General features: G+C 37.2%; 1 protein-coding gene across 6 annotated transcripts in view; it reads left to right on the top strand.

Annotated features, from left to right (window-relative positions):
- The window catches only part of Nek11 (NIMA related kinase 11), a 266,743-nt gene that overhangs the window by 138,410 nt on the left and 114,481 nt on the right, over positions 1 to 13,852 (top strand). The gene's annotated exons all lie outside the window — the stretch shown is intronic.

Below are 13,852 nucleotides of genomic sequence, written 5' to 3'. Positions count from 1 at the left end.
CATACTGCTCTGTTAAACAATTTTTAATAATCCAGAGAAGGATAATGGAGCAGTAGGAGCCCATTTTATGAACAGGGTTTTCTAAGGTAAAAAGCTCTGCTTATTTAAATTTCATGGGTGTGAAATCATTAATAAGCAGAATTAATGTTGCTGATATTATTGTAATGGTCATAAAAATGTGCAGTCTTACTGTGATGGTGCACTTTATGTTCTCATTGACTTCATTGTATGTGCTAAGTAGGTAGCTGCAAGATCTTGAAATTGTTTGAGGGGGTCTCCTACAGGGATAATTATGTGGTGAAATGGTTCCTTGACTTATCTATCTTTCCCAAAGAGTTTGGGAGTTTCTAAATCAACTACCCAAATGCCCAGCTCCAACATTTGCTAGGCACAGCACTTTTTATCCTTAAAGAATTCCATGTAAGATGCAAATTATCTGGTAATGTATTTTGTACATTACTCTTCAAATTCTCAAGTAAACAACCTTGAAGAGACATAGCATCAGCAAGTAAAGCCAATACATTATAGCTGGTTTGTTTTCAGCTTTTCTCATTGTGGAAATGGACCCTTCAGATGCTTGAAGGGGTGGTGATGGTGACATGTGTCTGTCCCTTCATAGAGTGTCTTTAGATGCATTGTTCTATGTCATTATTGATAAATTGAACACACAAATATCCTTATTTTAGCTTATCCAGTAATAGTCTTAAATGAATTCATTCCTGTTTTTTTTTATTGTCTCTTGGGAAGGTATGAAATTATTTTTAGTTGAATAGCTTATGAAAAATTTGGTGCATTTTGGAAAATGCATTTAATGTGCAGATGGAATAAACACAATTCTACTTGAGTGATCAACAAAAATATCAGCAGTCTGGAATTTATATTTCTTGCTATTCCTCTCTGTCTCTCCAGTGTCTAGATGTATTAGCTCCTATGGAGTCCCCTGGGGCTACCTTGCTAGAACCTGGCTAATCCAGACACTGGGATCTGAATTGGTTTACACCTTCTTATTTTACTGTTGCTAATATTTCTCTATGGTGGTATTTTATTTGTACTGAAATGTGATTTTAATTGTATGTTAATAAATAAAGTTGCCTGGGGGTCAGAGCTATTAGAGCCATAGCAAGAGCGTGGCGGTGGTGGCGCACGCCTTTAATCCCAGCACTTGGTAGACAGAGCTAGGTAGATCTCTGTGTGTAAAAGGATACAGCCAGCATTGGAGACACACGCCTTTAATCTCAATACCAACCATAGAAGACCTGGAAGTCTCTACAGACAGGCAGTGACGAGGCAGTCATGTCTTTGGGTTTACAAACAATGAGAAGGCAGAACAGAAAGACTATAAAAAGACATACACACAGGAAGTAGGTCCCTTTCAGAGAGCTCTCTTGGCTGAAGCAGGAAGGGTAAGGCTCTTAGTTCTGACCTTTTGGCTTTCTTCTCTGAATCGGCTCTGTGTTTCTTATTTAATAAGACGGTTGGTTACATCTACATTTCTCCTCCCCGTTATTCTTATTACTCATTTCCTTATATATTTATTGTGATTTATGTACTTGCTTATGATTGCTGTGATTAGGATTGAACCCAGGGCCTTAAGCATCTCAGGCCAGCACTGAACATGTGTCCACTCCCATTTTCATTTATCTCAACTTCAAAATAGTTTAAATAGAAGAAGCCATGGTATTTGTAAAAAATAATTTCCATTTTATTTCCTTAAGAAACTTTCATCCTACTTATCACAGAGTTGCATGCATCTACCCATACTCAGGGGTTTTTACTGTTTTTTCTTTTTAATATTGTAAACATCAAGCAAATAAAGCTATGCAGTACATTGAGACTCATAACATAGGTATAAGATCTGAGGTTGAGTCCAGCCATCCCAATACCAGCTGAGTGGCATAAGTTCAGGCCTCAGCACTGCCAGTTGTAAAATGGAATCTTGTGAATAGGTGAAAGATAAAGACACATTAATATCTACAATGTCCCCTGCTTCCTTACTCCCATCCTCAACTTATCATGTCATCCCATGCCATGCAGCAACTCATCCAGATTGTAGTGGACCAGCTAGCTCAGTTTCATCATTAAGGACCAGAATGACTGTTTTGTCTAACAATCCTTATAGATGTTCAGCCTTACCAGCTTTTTCCCTCATCCCTTGGTGTGCCCACCTTTTTCTCACTATTTAAAAGGCTTGTTCTTCTGGAAGTCTCATGATCCCACCATGTACTTATGCTTATCCACTCTCCAGCCCCCAATTTAAATGTGAGATCGCTCTCCCTTGAACTACAGATAGAAACAAGATCCTACATGTTATTCTCACTTGTATTAGCACCACCAGGTCCACTGCACACAGTTATGCCTGTTGTGTGCTGCAGAACATCAGTGACTAAATAGATGATGTGAATGTACTCCCTGGAGTGGTATGGCTAGCTGATGCTGGAACTCTTGTCTTTTCCTTCAGAGAACAGTTGTTGGTATACCCATAGTATGTGTAATTAAAATATACAACATATACACACACTGTATATTTAAAATATATGCATATATATTTAAGAAGTTTTATGTAGCCCATTGCCTTCATGTGAGTCTCTGTGATTTGATCTTAACATGCACAATTAATGATTTGTTGCCTGTGTGCCAGCAAATGATTATGTACTAATGAATGTGTGAAAACAGACATTTCATATGAGTTTGGTGACTTATGTAGGATAAGTATTAAAATCCCTTTGCAAGTTAAAATGATGGTAATAACTGTATCTTTATGGTAATAACTAAAATGGGAACATGATGATTAAAAATATGTCTAGATTCTACTGTGACATAAAACTCCTAAGTGTCTTTAAAATACCATAAGACTCTCTAGGAAGGTATGGTAGTAAATGATGAACCCAGATATGTGCCCAGTGTGCATGTATGTTTATTATAGAAAAAATGTATAATTTCATTTAGTAAAAGAAGATGTATTTAAGTAAGTGGTATTGAAAAAACTCCCTTTGAAAAGGGGTAGCTTCCAACTTATATAAATAAGTTATAGTAAATTGAAAATGTAAAAGTATAAAACATTAAATAATGAAGTAATGTACTGGAGAATAATTTTTTAATCTTGGAATATGAAATTTCTTTATAATTATGACACAGAAAGCAAATGTCAAGGGAATAAAAGTGCCAATCAGCAAATGAACTGCATAGTTTTCAAAGAGAAAAAGAAACACAAATGGACAGTAACTATTTTTAAAAGTGTTCAGTGTCCCCAGCCATCAGGGAAATGCAAATTTAAAGTACTTTGCAAATCCCACCTCACCCTAATCAGAATAGCTATCATCAACAATTTGACAAGTGTTGGAGAGCATGTGGAGAGAAAGGGACACTAACTCACTCTTTGTGGGAGTGCACATTAATACAGCCATTGTGGAAATATATTTTTATATTTCTCAAAAAATATAACTAGAACTACCTCATGACCACACTCCTTAATTCCTGGACATACACCCCGAGAGCTCCACACTGTATCATAGAGATATTTGTACACCCCATGTCTATTGCTGCTTTATTCACTGTAGCAAAGAATTGGAAGGACCTAGTTGTCCATCAGCAGGGGAATGGGCAATGAAAAAATATATGTGAATACTACTCAGCACTAGAGCAAAATGAAGGTTTAAAAATGCAGGAAAATGGATGTTTCAGAATGAATACTATTGAATGTTCTCCTTCATATGAAATCTAGCCAATAATATATTTTTTATGTGTAAACAAATGTATGTGGTGTTGCAGTATAATATGAAGAAGAGAGAACAAGAAAGGCAGACATAAGGGGTTGAAGAAGGACTGAATGCAGGTTATAGACACAAGTTACGAAAGGATAAAAGACTGATTTTTTTTCCTACTTCTAAATCTGTCATGGAGGTTTTTTTGGTTTTGGTGGTGGATACATAAAATATATTTAATATTGAAAGTGTAAAATTTAATGTGAAACTCTACATCTCCCACTCCAAATGCCTACTCTAACTATATAGACATTCATTGAGTTATATATGCTTTAGGTCCAGTTAATTTTGGTATGTGATGTTTTTATTATAAGATTATATAATAAAATTTACTTTGTGACACAAACCCATAAAATATAAGACATGTAGGATTGTGAATATAGATAAAAAATTTTTACTATGCCTATAAAGTAAAAGATATAGTAAAATGAGACATATCAAGTTAAGAAAATATTTTCAATTCTTATAATTAATATACTTTGTAATATATAAAATGTAATACTTCATATATATTTTCATAAATAAATAGAAAATTTGAGAACAATTCAACAGGAGAAAATATGAGCAAAGAAAATCACCAATTTCATGAAGAACTACCACAAATGACTAGTAGTTGTTTGACCTTGCTAATTATTTAATCAATGGAAAATTTCCACATTTTGATATGTCACATTTTATAAAACAACAATATTTGTAAGATTGGGAATATACATTGTTAGCCAAAGTGTGGAGTAAAACAGGATTATTTATACATTTTTGCTAAAATGACATAATTTTAAGGAAATATCTTCATTTCAAACTAATTAATATTTTTATTAAACTCCTTCCTTTTCCATGGGGCCACTTTGTGTTGGCTTCACTGTTATAAATGGCTGAATACCACAGGGAAGTGTTTTTCCTGGAATGCTGAATAGTGGGTTGATTCTTTCTTGACTTAATGATTCCTAAAGGATTGGATGTAGAGTGCTGTTGTGGTTGTTGCTGACATAGTAGTTTTAAAAAGCCCTGTCCCATGGAATGCAGCATTATAGAAGATGAGTGGGAGGATTAATAAGAAAAACTAAATGTAAATTGAATATGGTGTGTTATAAAACACGGCGGGGTCCTTCTGATAGTGTAGGCTGGGGGTGCAGCAGGTTTCCTCTAGACTGGACCATGCTGCAGCCAGGTTACACAGCTCCCACACATTGAAACTGACACAACCTGTAAGGCAATAGTGTTCCTTGTGTTTAAATAAGCAAACAACACAGTGCATTTTTAGAACGCCAAACACTATGAAGATATCACATATTAGAATTATAAAGCATATTGACATTAAAATGCAGTGCATTGAAATTTACAACCCCATAAATGAGTTTAATAGCAGGTTAAATATAGTGGAAGCAGAAAGAAATAAACTGGAGATGAAAATGTGAAGAGGCAATACATGAGATTTACAAAGGAAAAGGCAAAATGCATGAAGGATATAGTGAAATTTAAATGATTGATGGAGTCTCGAGAAGAAACAGTGGTTGAAGAAAGAATAGATAAAAATGTCTAGAATTGATTTTAGATAACATTATATAAATTTAAGAGATGTACAAATGCCAAGTGAAAAAAATAAATGAAAGACAGGTACATATTGTTAATCATATTAAACTTCAGACAAGCAAAGACGTCTGTATTCTTAGAAAAACCCAGAGAGAAAAACGAGAAATGAGGAGTGCCAAAGCCACTGATGACCTGTAGTGACAAAGCAAGACGTCTCCAGTGTATAGGAAGAAGTCTCCAATCTGTAATCCACAGTGAGTAAACCAAGGAGCTGAAAACTAAAATGCACTGAGACACTAATATAGAATTACTAAAAGTGGACAAAACTCTGAAAGCCAGAGAGTACCAACTCTCTTCAGGGGTGCAGAACTGTAAGAATAAATGCTTTCTAATGCAGAAAGTCCACAGATAACCAAAAATGAACTATTTATTGAAGAATTGTATTTAGGAAAGCAACTCACTAACACAGAATACAGCAAATCCATCACAGAGTCCTGGAAGGCTGAGAACCAGTATTGCATTGCTTCACACCGCCAGATTCAGTCTCCACCATCCAAGAACGTGAGCGAGAAGGAGCCTCACGTACGTGCTCCTCAGATCTCAAGCTAGCTAAGAGGCCATGCTCTAGGGGCTGGTACCCCCAAGGTAATAGGTGGAATGAATGCCCACTACATCTCTGCTTTTTGTCTAAATAAGAAAGTTCTAAACTTAATATAAAACTATATACAATAGGAGTGATTATTAAATATTGTCCAGGAAAAGGGAAAGGTAAAACATAAACAAAAATGGAAATACAACCACAAGAACAACATCAAACAGGAAACATACACTAAATGTCCAGACTATAGATAAAAGAAAAATTAAAGAGATTACTCCAATAGCTGTCCTATCCTGAAGAATCTAACTCTAGTACCTAATATGTGCTTAGTTAAGATAGGAGAGGATTGTAACTGTAGCTATCTAGTCTTCAACCCCATCAAAGCCTGGAGAAGGAAAGTAATATTACCTGAGTAAACAGGAAGTGCAAGCAAGCAAGCAACTTCCAAAAATTGCAAGAATACAGAGACAGCTGGAAGTCTAGAGAGCCACCTAATGTTTCTCAACACCATTGGGGCATCCAATTTTGGCTACAGGCCTAGAATATCTGACAGACCATTTTCAGAAGCAGGAATTTTGAAAGACCATCTTACCCTGTCTTGGCAAGGTTCAGCAGTCACTTTTCCTTGTGTCCTGCTCGTCTGGAAATGACATAGTATATACTGTCAGCAGCTAAGGCAGGGGCATTTCTTTGCTCATCAGGCCAATTTTTTTTTTTTTGCCAAGAAGAAGACAAACTTCCATATGGAGTGTCTTCAAAGCCCAACATTCTCTTGGGAGTAGATTGGTGGTACTGCCAGGAGCAATTGTGTCTCACATCAACAGAATTCTAAGTTATCAAAACATTTAAATGCCGTATTCTCTAGGTCTATGAAGTGTTTGAAGATTACCTGTCTGTATGTCATACATTTCTGTATATCTGGAAAACCTGACTACATGACTATGATTATTGCAAGCATGAATGACGATAAACCTGTAGTTCTTAACAAGCTAAATAACTTAAGTATTAAGACTTCACATTATAAAAGTAAACAATCTGTAAACAGATGAACAGTATAAGGACAATGACCTCAAAATTGTGACATTATACAAAATACCTTAATCAGAGGTAGAAATGTGTAGTGCAATATAACAACAATATCCTTAATACGTATCAATATACAAAAATATCCTAAACAGAGGTAGAATATACATACAGTATGACAAATATAATTTTATATTTGTATCAATATACAAAATATTTCAAACAGGAGTAGGAACATATGTACAATATGACAAATACAGTTTTGTATTTGTTTCAATATACAAATTACCTTAAACAGAAATAGAAAAATAATTTTATATTTGTATCAATATACAAGAGTCCATAGCAATGCAAATTGTCTAAAGCTGATAGTTACTGATTTAGTTTACAAGTAGATACAATAATCTATCTTATTACCCTATTCATCTATTCCCCTTTTTTCTTTTCCAAAGGAGAATCCTGAGTCTAAACTTTATTGTTCCACCCCCAACCATATTACAACTTACAACCAACCCCTAACAGAGGACAATTACCCATAACCCTGAGAAAACAAAACCTTTTGGGAGATGAGGGTGTTGTTTTCTTAAAATTGCTTCCTATTGTCTAGGAGGTGATGGTATCTCTGTGGGATCTTGTAAGAAAGCTAAAACAATTAAGTCTTGTAAAGAATAGCTGTAACATTAGTAGCCAGTCTCAGAGTAAGGGGTAAGGTTTATCTGAAGTTCTGGCTAGAAGTGTAATCGAAGTGTAATATGATGAATTATCTCATCTTGGAACTGTCCTAAAGAGTTTGCTGTCTAAAGCTGACCATTGAGTGGTGTTTATTGGCTCAATGTCATCATCATGGACTGGGTAGAGTCATTGTTGTGGGTCCTCAACTTCTGGAGACTTCAGAGATCACTATTGGAAAAATTTATTTTTTCACTGTGGAAAACTTTAACATTATTAATATCAAAATGGAAAGTTTAAATTTTAATATGAAATGATATGTAAAGAAGAGTTTTAGGGAATCAAGAATAAACTGTTTTCATTTTATTAGAGACATATTCTAGAACATTGTCAGTCTTAATTTGTACAGGTATTCCCATGATGGCCATAACTTCTACTGGGTGTGTAATTACAGAATCAGCCTTTTCAGCACTCAAAGCAGTTGCCCATTGAAATCCTTGAGTAGGTATCAATGGTGTCGTGTACATATTTTAATTTTCCAAATTCTGCAAAATGAAACATATCCATTTGCCAAATTCCATTTCTTTGTATACCTTTGGGATTACTTCCTGCAGGTAATGGAGTTTGGTTATAGAAGGAATAAGTAGGACTTTTTTTTTTATACAATTTCCTTGGCTCATTGCCAAGTGATGGAAAAGTTCTTTTTCAAACCTTTGCTATTTATGTGGTGTTTTTTGTGAAATTTGGAATCCTCTAGCTCATTTCCTATTAATAACCAATTAATCTCGTCATTACTTTGTGCTAGAGGACCTAGCAGACCTGTATGGGATCTGATGTGTGTTTTATATATATAGGATGTTTCCTATTCCTGATTATTTCCTGTAATTGTATAAGTAGTGAAGTTAATTCTGTTTTTTCGGGAATAAATTCAGCAGTTTCAATATGTAAAACAACTCTTTCTGCATATTGAGAGTCAGTAACTATATTGAGAGGATCTGTGAAGTCCATAAGTAACATAAGGATGACGTGTAATTCTGACTTTTGTGTAGAATTGTAAGGGCTTTGAATCACTTTACTTAAATCTCCTGATTTATATCCTGCCTTTCCTGATTTATTTGCATAGAATGTGGGGACTCCAGAGGTTGGTTTCTGACATACGATGTGAGGAAGGACCCATTCGAGTTTTTTTTTTTTTAATGAATTTTGTTTTGTTGCTTTTGTGATAACAGTTGTTAATTTTTCCCCAGAAATTACTGCAAGCTCTTTGCCAATATTCATTATCTTTCCATAAAGAGATACCCTCATTAGTTAAAGGTACTACAATTTCTGCTGGATCCATTCCTGTCAATTGGCAAAGTCTTAATTTTCTTTTTAAAATCAAATTAGAGATCTTTCTTGCATATGTCTTTAATTTCTTACTTGGTTTACATGGTAGAAATATATATTCCAATATAGTATCTTCCCTCTGCATCAAAATCCCCATAGAGAATAGTCTACAGGGTATTATGGCCAGAATGTAGTTAAGCTCTGGATTCACATGATCCACATGTACTTCTTGTATTTTTTTTCTACTAGAGCCTATTCCTTCTCAGCTTCAGCTGATATCTCTCTTGGACTATTTAAGTCTTTGTCCCCACCTAGGGTACTGGCCAAATGTACTAGTTCATCTTTAGGTATCTTAATAGTGTAAGTTGGAAATGTTTCCTACCAATCTTTGAATATCATTAAGAGTCTGCAATCAATCTCTCCTGATTTGTACCTTTTGGGGTCTAATTTTTTGTAGACCTATCTTATATCTTAAGGAATTAATAGAATCCCCTCTTTGTATTTTTTTTCAGGAGCAATTTGTAATCCCCAGTGAGGTAAAACTTTCTTTACATCTTCAAATATGCTTTCTAAAGTATCTAACTTTGAATGAGCTAATAAGATATCATCCATATAATGGTAAATTATAGATTGTGGAAATTGTACACAAATTATTTCCAATGGTTTTTTCACAAAATATTGGCATAGGGTGGGGCTATATAACATTTCCTGTGGAAGAATCTTCCATTGATATCTCTTGATTAGCTGAGAATTATTGTAAGTAGGTACTGTGAAAGCAAATTTTTCTTTATGCTTTTCTTGTAGAAGTGTAGTAAAGAAATAGTCTTTCAAGTCAATAACTATAATAGGCTATTATTTAGGTAACAGAGAGGGCAAGGGCATCCCATTCTGTAGAAGGCCCATAGGCTGAATTACTTTATTTATGGCTCTCAGATCTGTCAGCATTCTCCATTTTCCAGATTTCTTTTTAATAACAAATATGGGAGAATTCCAAGGGCTGGTAGATTCTTCAGTATATTGAGCATTTAACTGCTCCTGGACCAGCTGTTCTAAGGCCTGTAGCTTCTCTTTTGTCATAGGCCACTGCCCAACCCAGACAGATTTGTCAGTTAGCCATTTTAAGGGTGGGGCCATTGGTACCTCTGAGCGTTCAATAGCTGTTGAGCCCTGTTTCTGTATAGCCTGAATGGTTGGTGTCTGTTTTTTTAATAGTGTCTTATAATCTTATTCCCAGAAATATGAATTGGTTTATGGCCCACTTCTGAGATTGGAGGAATATTAATCTGGGTATTCCATTGTTGTAGCAGATCATGGCCCCATTAGATTCACAGCTACATTAGCCACGTATGGCCTCAGCCTTCCTAGCTGTCCTTCTGGCCCTATGCATTCAATCCATCTCATGCTTTGTTTTACCTGAGATAGAATTATGATCCCTAGAAATTGAATGTCTACCTCCTGAAGAAGCCAATATGGATGCCATGATTCTGGTGTAATTATAGTCACATTCATACCTGTGTCCAGTAAACCTTCAAGTATAAGGTTATTTGTACCCTTAGCTTTGCTCTTTGTTCATTTATGGAAGTCTGCCAAAATATTGTTTTTTGGATTTTCTTGGAATTTTTTATTCATCTCTCAAAGCTATTCTATCATCCAGTGCAGTATTGTTTTTTATGTTAGGCACTGGATTATTTAATTGTCCTAGGAAGGAGTTTCCTCCACAGTGACTAGAAATGACTAGACCTGCAAGAGCCCCCCCCCGAAGGTGTTTCCTGATTGTAAAGGGTTGCCTTGTATGTCTCTTGTTGCTCTGCATTTGTTGGTTCAATGTTGGCCTTTGCCACATCTTCTGCATAATCCAGATGGTTGGGGTCTCCTGTTTGGATCATTCCTAGAAGAAGCATTGTTTCTATGAGTGTTCTGTGTACAATTTCTTCTTATATGGCCTGGTTTATCACAATTACAATGTTTGACACTTTGATGTCTCTTCATACCTTAAAATTGCCTCTCCTATCAAAGACTCATCACTATAGTTCCTCTATGGGTTCTGATCCGACCTTTAAAGGCACAAGTATCTTTTTGCATTCTAAATTAACTTATCCCACATGCCATGTTCTGATGTGGTACCAATTTCATGAAGCTTTTAGTGGTAACAAGACAAAGAGCATTACAAATCAAGGCATTTTTAAAGTACTTTGGTGGAAATATTGGACAGGTGTGGTGGAACAGCACAGGGAAACCTCTGTTATAGGCCTCAGATGTTATCTGGTGACTCTTGGTGTTGGTGGAAGCTAAATGATGTTTGTACACTCCAAAAGGCTTTCCCTAATCGTCCCAAGGATGTTAGATCACACATAGGGACAGGCAAGCAATAGCTTTTTAGGGGGCTTAAATGGCCCAATATAATTCGGCTCTGGACCTGCAGCATCTTGGCTCTCTACAAAAACAAAAGTTATAATGAGCCAGTCACCCTGTAAAATGTTTACAACAGAGGGGTGTGACATTTGGGGAGAGAATTCAGCTGACAAAATGCTGTGGTATTTCTAACCTTACTGTGGATGGATGATCTGGAAGCAGTCAGGGCTTCAAACAAAAGGCTGCTTCCAACTCCATGGTTCACATGCAGTAAGTATTCCGCATCAGTAGCTATTTGTTGTGTGAGGTTTGCAAGCTTCCTTCCCCAGTGAGTAGTAAATTTTGGGCTTTGCGACATGCACCTCTGTCACAGTTACTCAGCTTTGTTATTGCCCTTCTGGATGGTGAGAGAAAGCAGCAGTAGAGGACACATGCTGTGACTGATTTCTACAGATGTAGTGTGCAGAAGTGTGGGGTACAGAGGTGACCTGCGGGCTGTGGTTTGCTGAGCCCTCGCCTAAGCTCTTTTCTGCCTGTTGCCTTTGTGTTCTGAACATATGGGTGGATGCTAACAGCCCTGGAAAATGTAAATGAGGGAAGACATTTGCTTCCAAGACGTTCTCCTTCCCTCTTCTGAAACTTGGCTTCAATGCCACTGAAATAACACCCTTTAGCACTATTAGCATGCAAATGTAAGCCATATCTATTTCTCCTTACTTATTAATGAAGAAAAATTAATTTTCTAGTGGATGACTTAGCATCACTGTTTATGAACAAAATTGGATGCAAATCAGTAGGCATGCCCTGGGCTTTCTTGTTGTTTGTGGCATGCAGTCAGGGCAGTGCACAAATACTCGGAGGGACTGAGGAGTAGAATACCAGTGGGGAGGGCTCTGGAGTCCATGATGTCAACATTGTTTTCAATTGTGGGTGCTGGTTTCTTGGGGGAAAATTGTCAGCTAAACATGAACTAAGATTCAGTAAACACCGGCTGATCAAGTAGAGTCAATATGTAAAGAGTTGGGCCCAAATCAGGAAGGAGAGGGAAGACCAGAAGGAGGGATGGTGGGCATTCACTGTGCTGAGCTCACTGAGATTCTGGGCTGGGTAGGCTTGATGAAAAGTTAACTGAAGATTAATTTGAGCTGGGTTGAAATCCTTTGGGCAAACCAAGATGTAAATGATAGATCAGCCATGAGAGAGTTAGTCTGAGAGTCAAGAGCAAGAAGCAGATGGAGGTGTGGTTCTGGGTGAGAAGTTGAGGCACACTTAGGGTAGAGGGCAAGATGTTCTTAGTGGAGATGTGTAACAGTAGTGTCAGTTGAGAAGTCAAATAGGAACAATCCAACAAAGCTGAACAAGAGTCCAATGTCAGGGAAATTTCCCCTGGTACAGCAGCCCCCACCAGCCCCTGCCTGACCCAACCCCATTTGGCCCTTCATCTCTTCCTTGTGCTCAGTCTCTCTGAATTGGCTCTGTGGGAAGAGGACATTCTCAAGGCACCAGAGCCTGCTTTGTCAGGACTCAAGGAGAGGGAACTGCCTGAAAAACCCTCATTTCCCAGTCCCTAGACCACAGAGGCCATCTCTGTGAACACCTCCACTGCTTCCCTGTCCCTAGAGATCCATGAGGTTGGGCCTATGAGACTTTACCGGGCCTCTCAGATAATTAACTCTCCTACAAAAATCTTCTCAAAGACATTTTCTAGAAAGCCTCATCCAAGACACTTAGCTTTTCCACAAGTTGGATGTACTTTATGTAAAAGATCTGCTGGAGGGAGGCTTATAGAGTTTTTGTTTTGTCTTTAGTGGTTTTATTGGTGTGTCATTTGCCCTGGGATACCTATCACTACCTCAGTAATCAATAAGTGAAGTGATTTTTAAAGTTAATTTTAATTTTATCTTATTACTTTATGTGTATGGGTGTTTTGCCTTTGTGTGTGTTTGTATGCCACATATGTGCAAGGAGCCAGAAGAGGGCATCTAATTCCTTGGAACTGGAGTTACAGAGGGTTTTGTGCCACCATGTGGGTGCTGAGAACTGAACCCAGGTCCTCTGCAAGAGCTGCCAGTGCTCCTTAACTAGTGTGCCATCTCTCCAGCCTCCCCAAAGTGCTTTTGGTCACCAAGCTTTTGTGCCAACATTTTCTCCCTGGTATGACACAGCATACCAAATGAATCTCCTGCCAAAATGAGTCTCCAGACACCTGTAGGGCAGCCTGCTAACCTTGTTCTGCCCATAGTGGACACTGAATCTCAACCTAAACATGCTCACCAATGACATTTGAAGACTCCAGAGTAAAGATAACAAGAATTTTCTAAGAACAAATGCAAAAGAGAAATCTGCCAGAGGATTGTAGACAGTTCCCTGTGAATACTCTTCCAGAAAAAGGTTTGCAAGACAGTAGAGTGATTATGACAGTAGGTAGAGGTTTTGTTAAGAACTGAGTAATCACCCTTGCCTACACATGATTACTAAACTCTGAGGTGCTCCTCAGTACTGGAAGTAATCTGGACTTCTTCAACCTGAGAGGGTGGTCTGAGTTCTTTGATAACCCCATTTTCTAGGTCAGAACCCAAGTTGATTCCAGTAG

The sequence above is a fragment of the Peromyscus eremicus genome, chromosome 7 (genome assembly GCF_949786415.1).
Source record: "Peromyscus eremicus chromosome 7, PerEre_H2_v1, whole genome shotgun sequence".
Lineage (NCBI taxonomy): Eukaryota > Metazoa > Chordata > Mammalia > Rodentia > Cricetidae > Peromyscus > Peromyscus eremicus.
The sequence above is the reverse complement of the archived record's forward strand: the minus strand, read 5'-3'. Positions and strand labels throughout refer to the sequence as shown.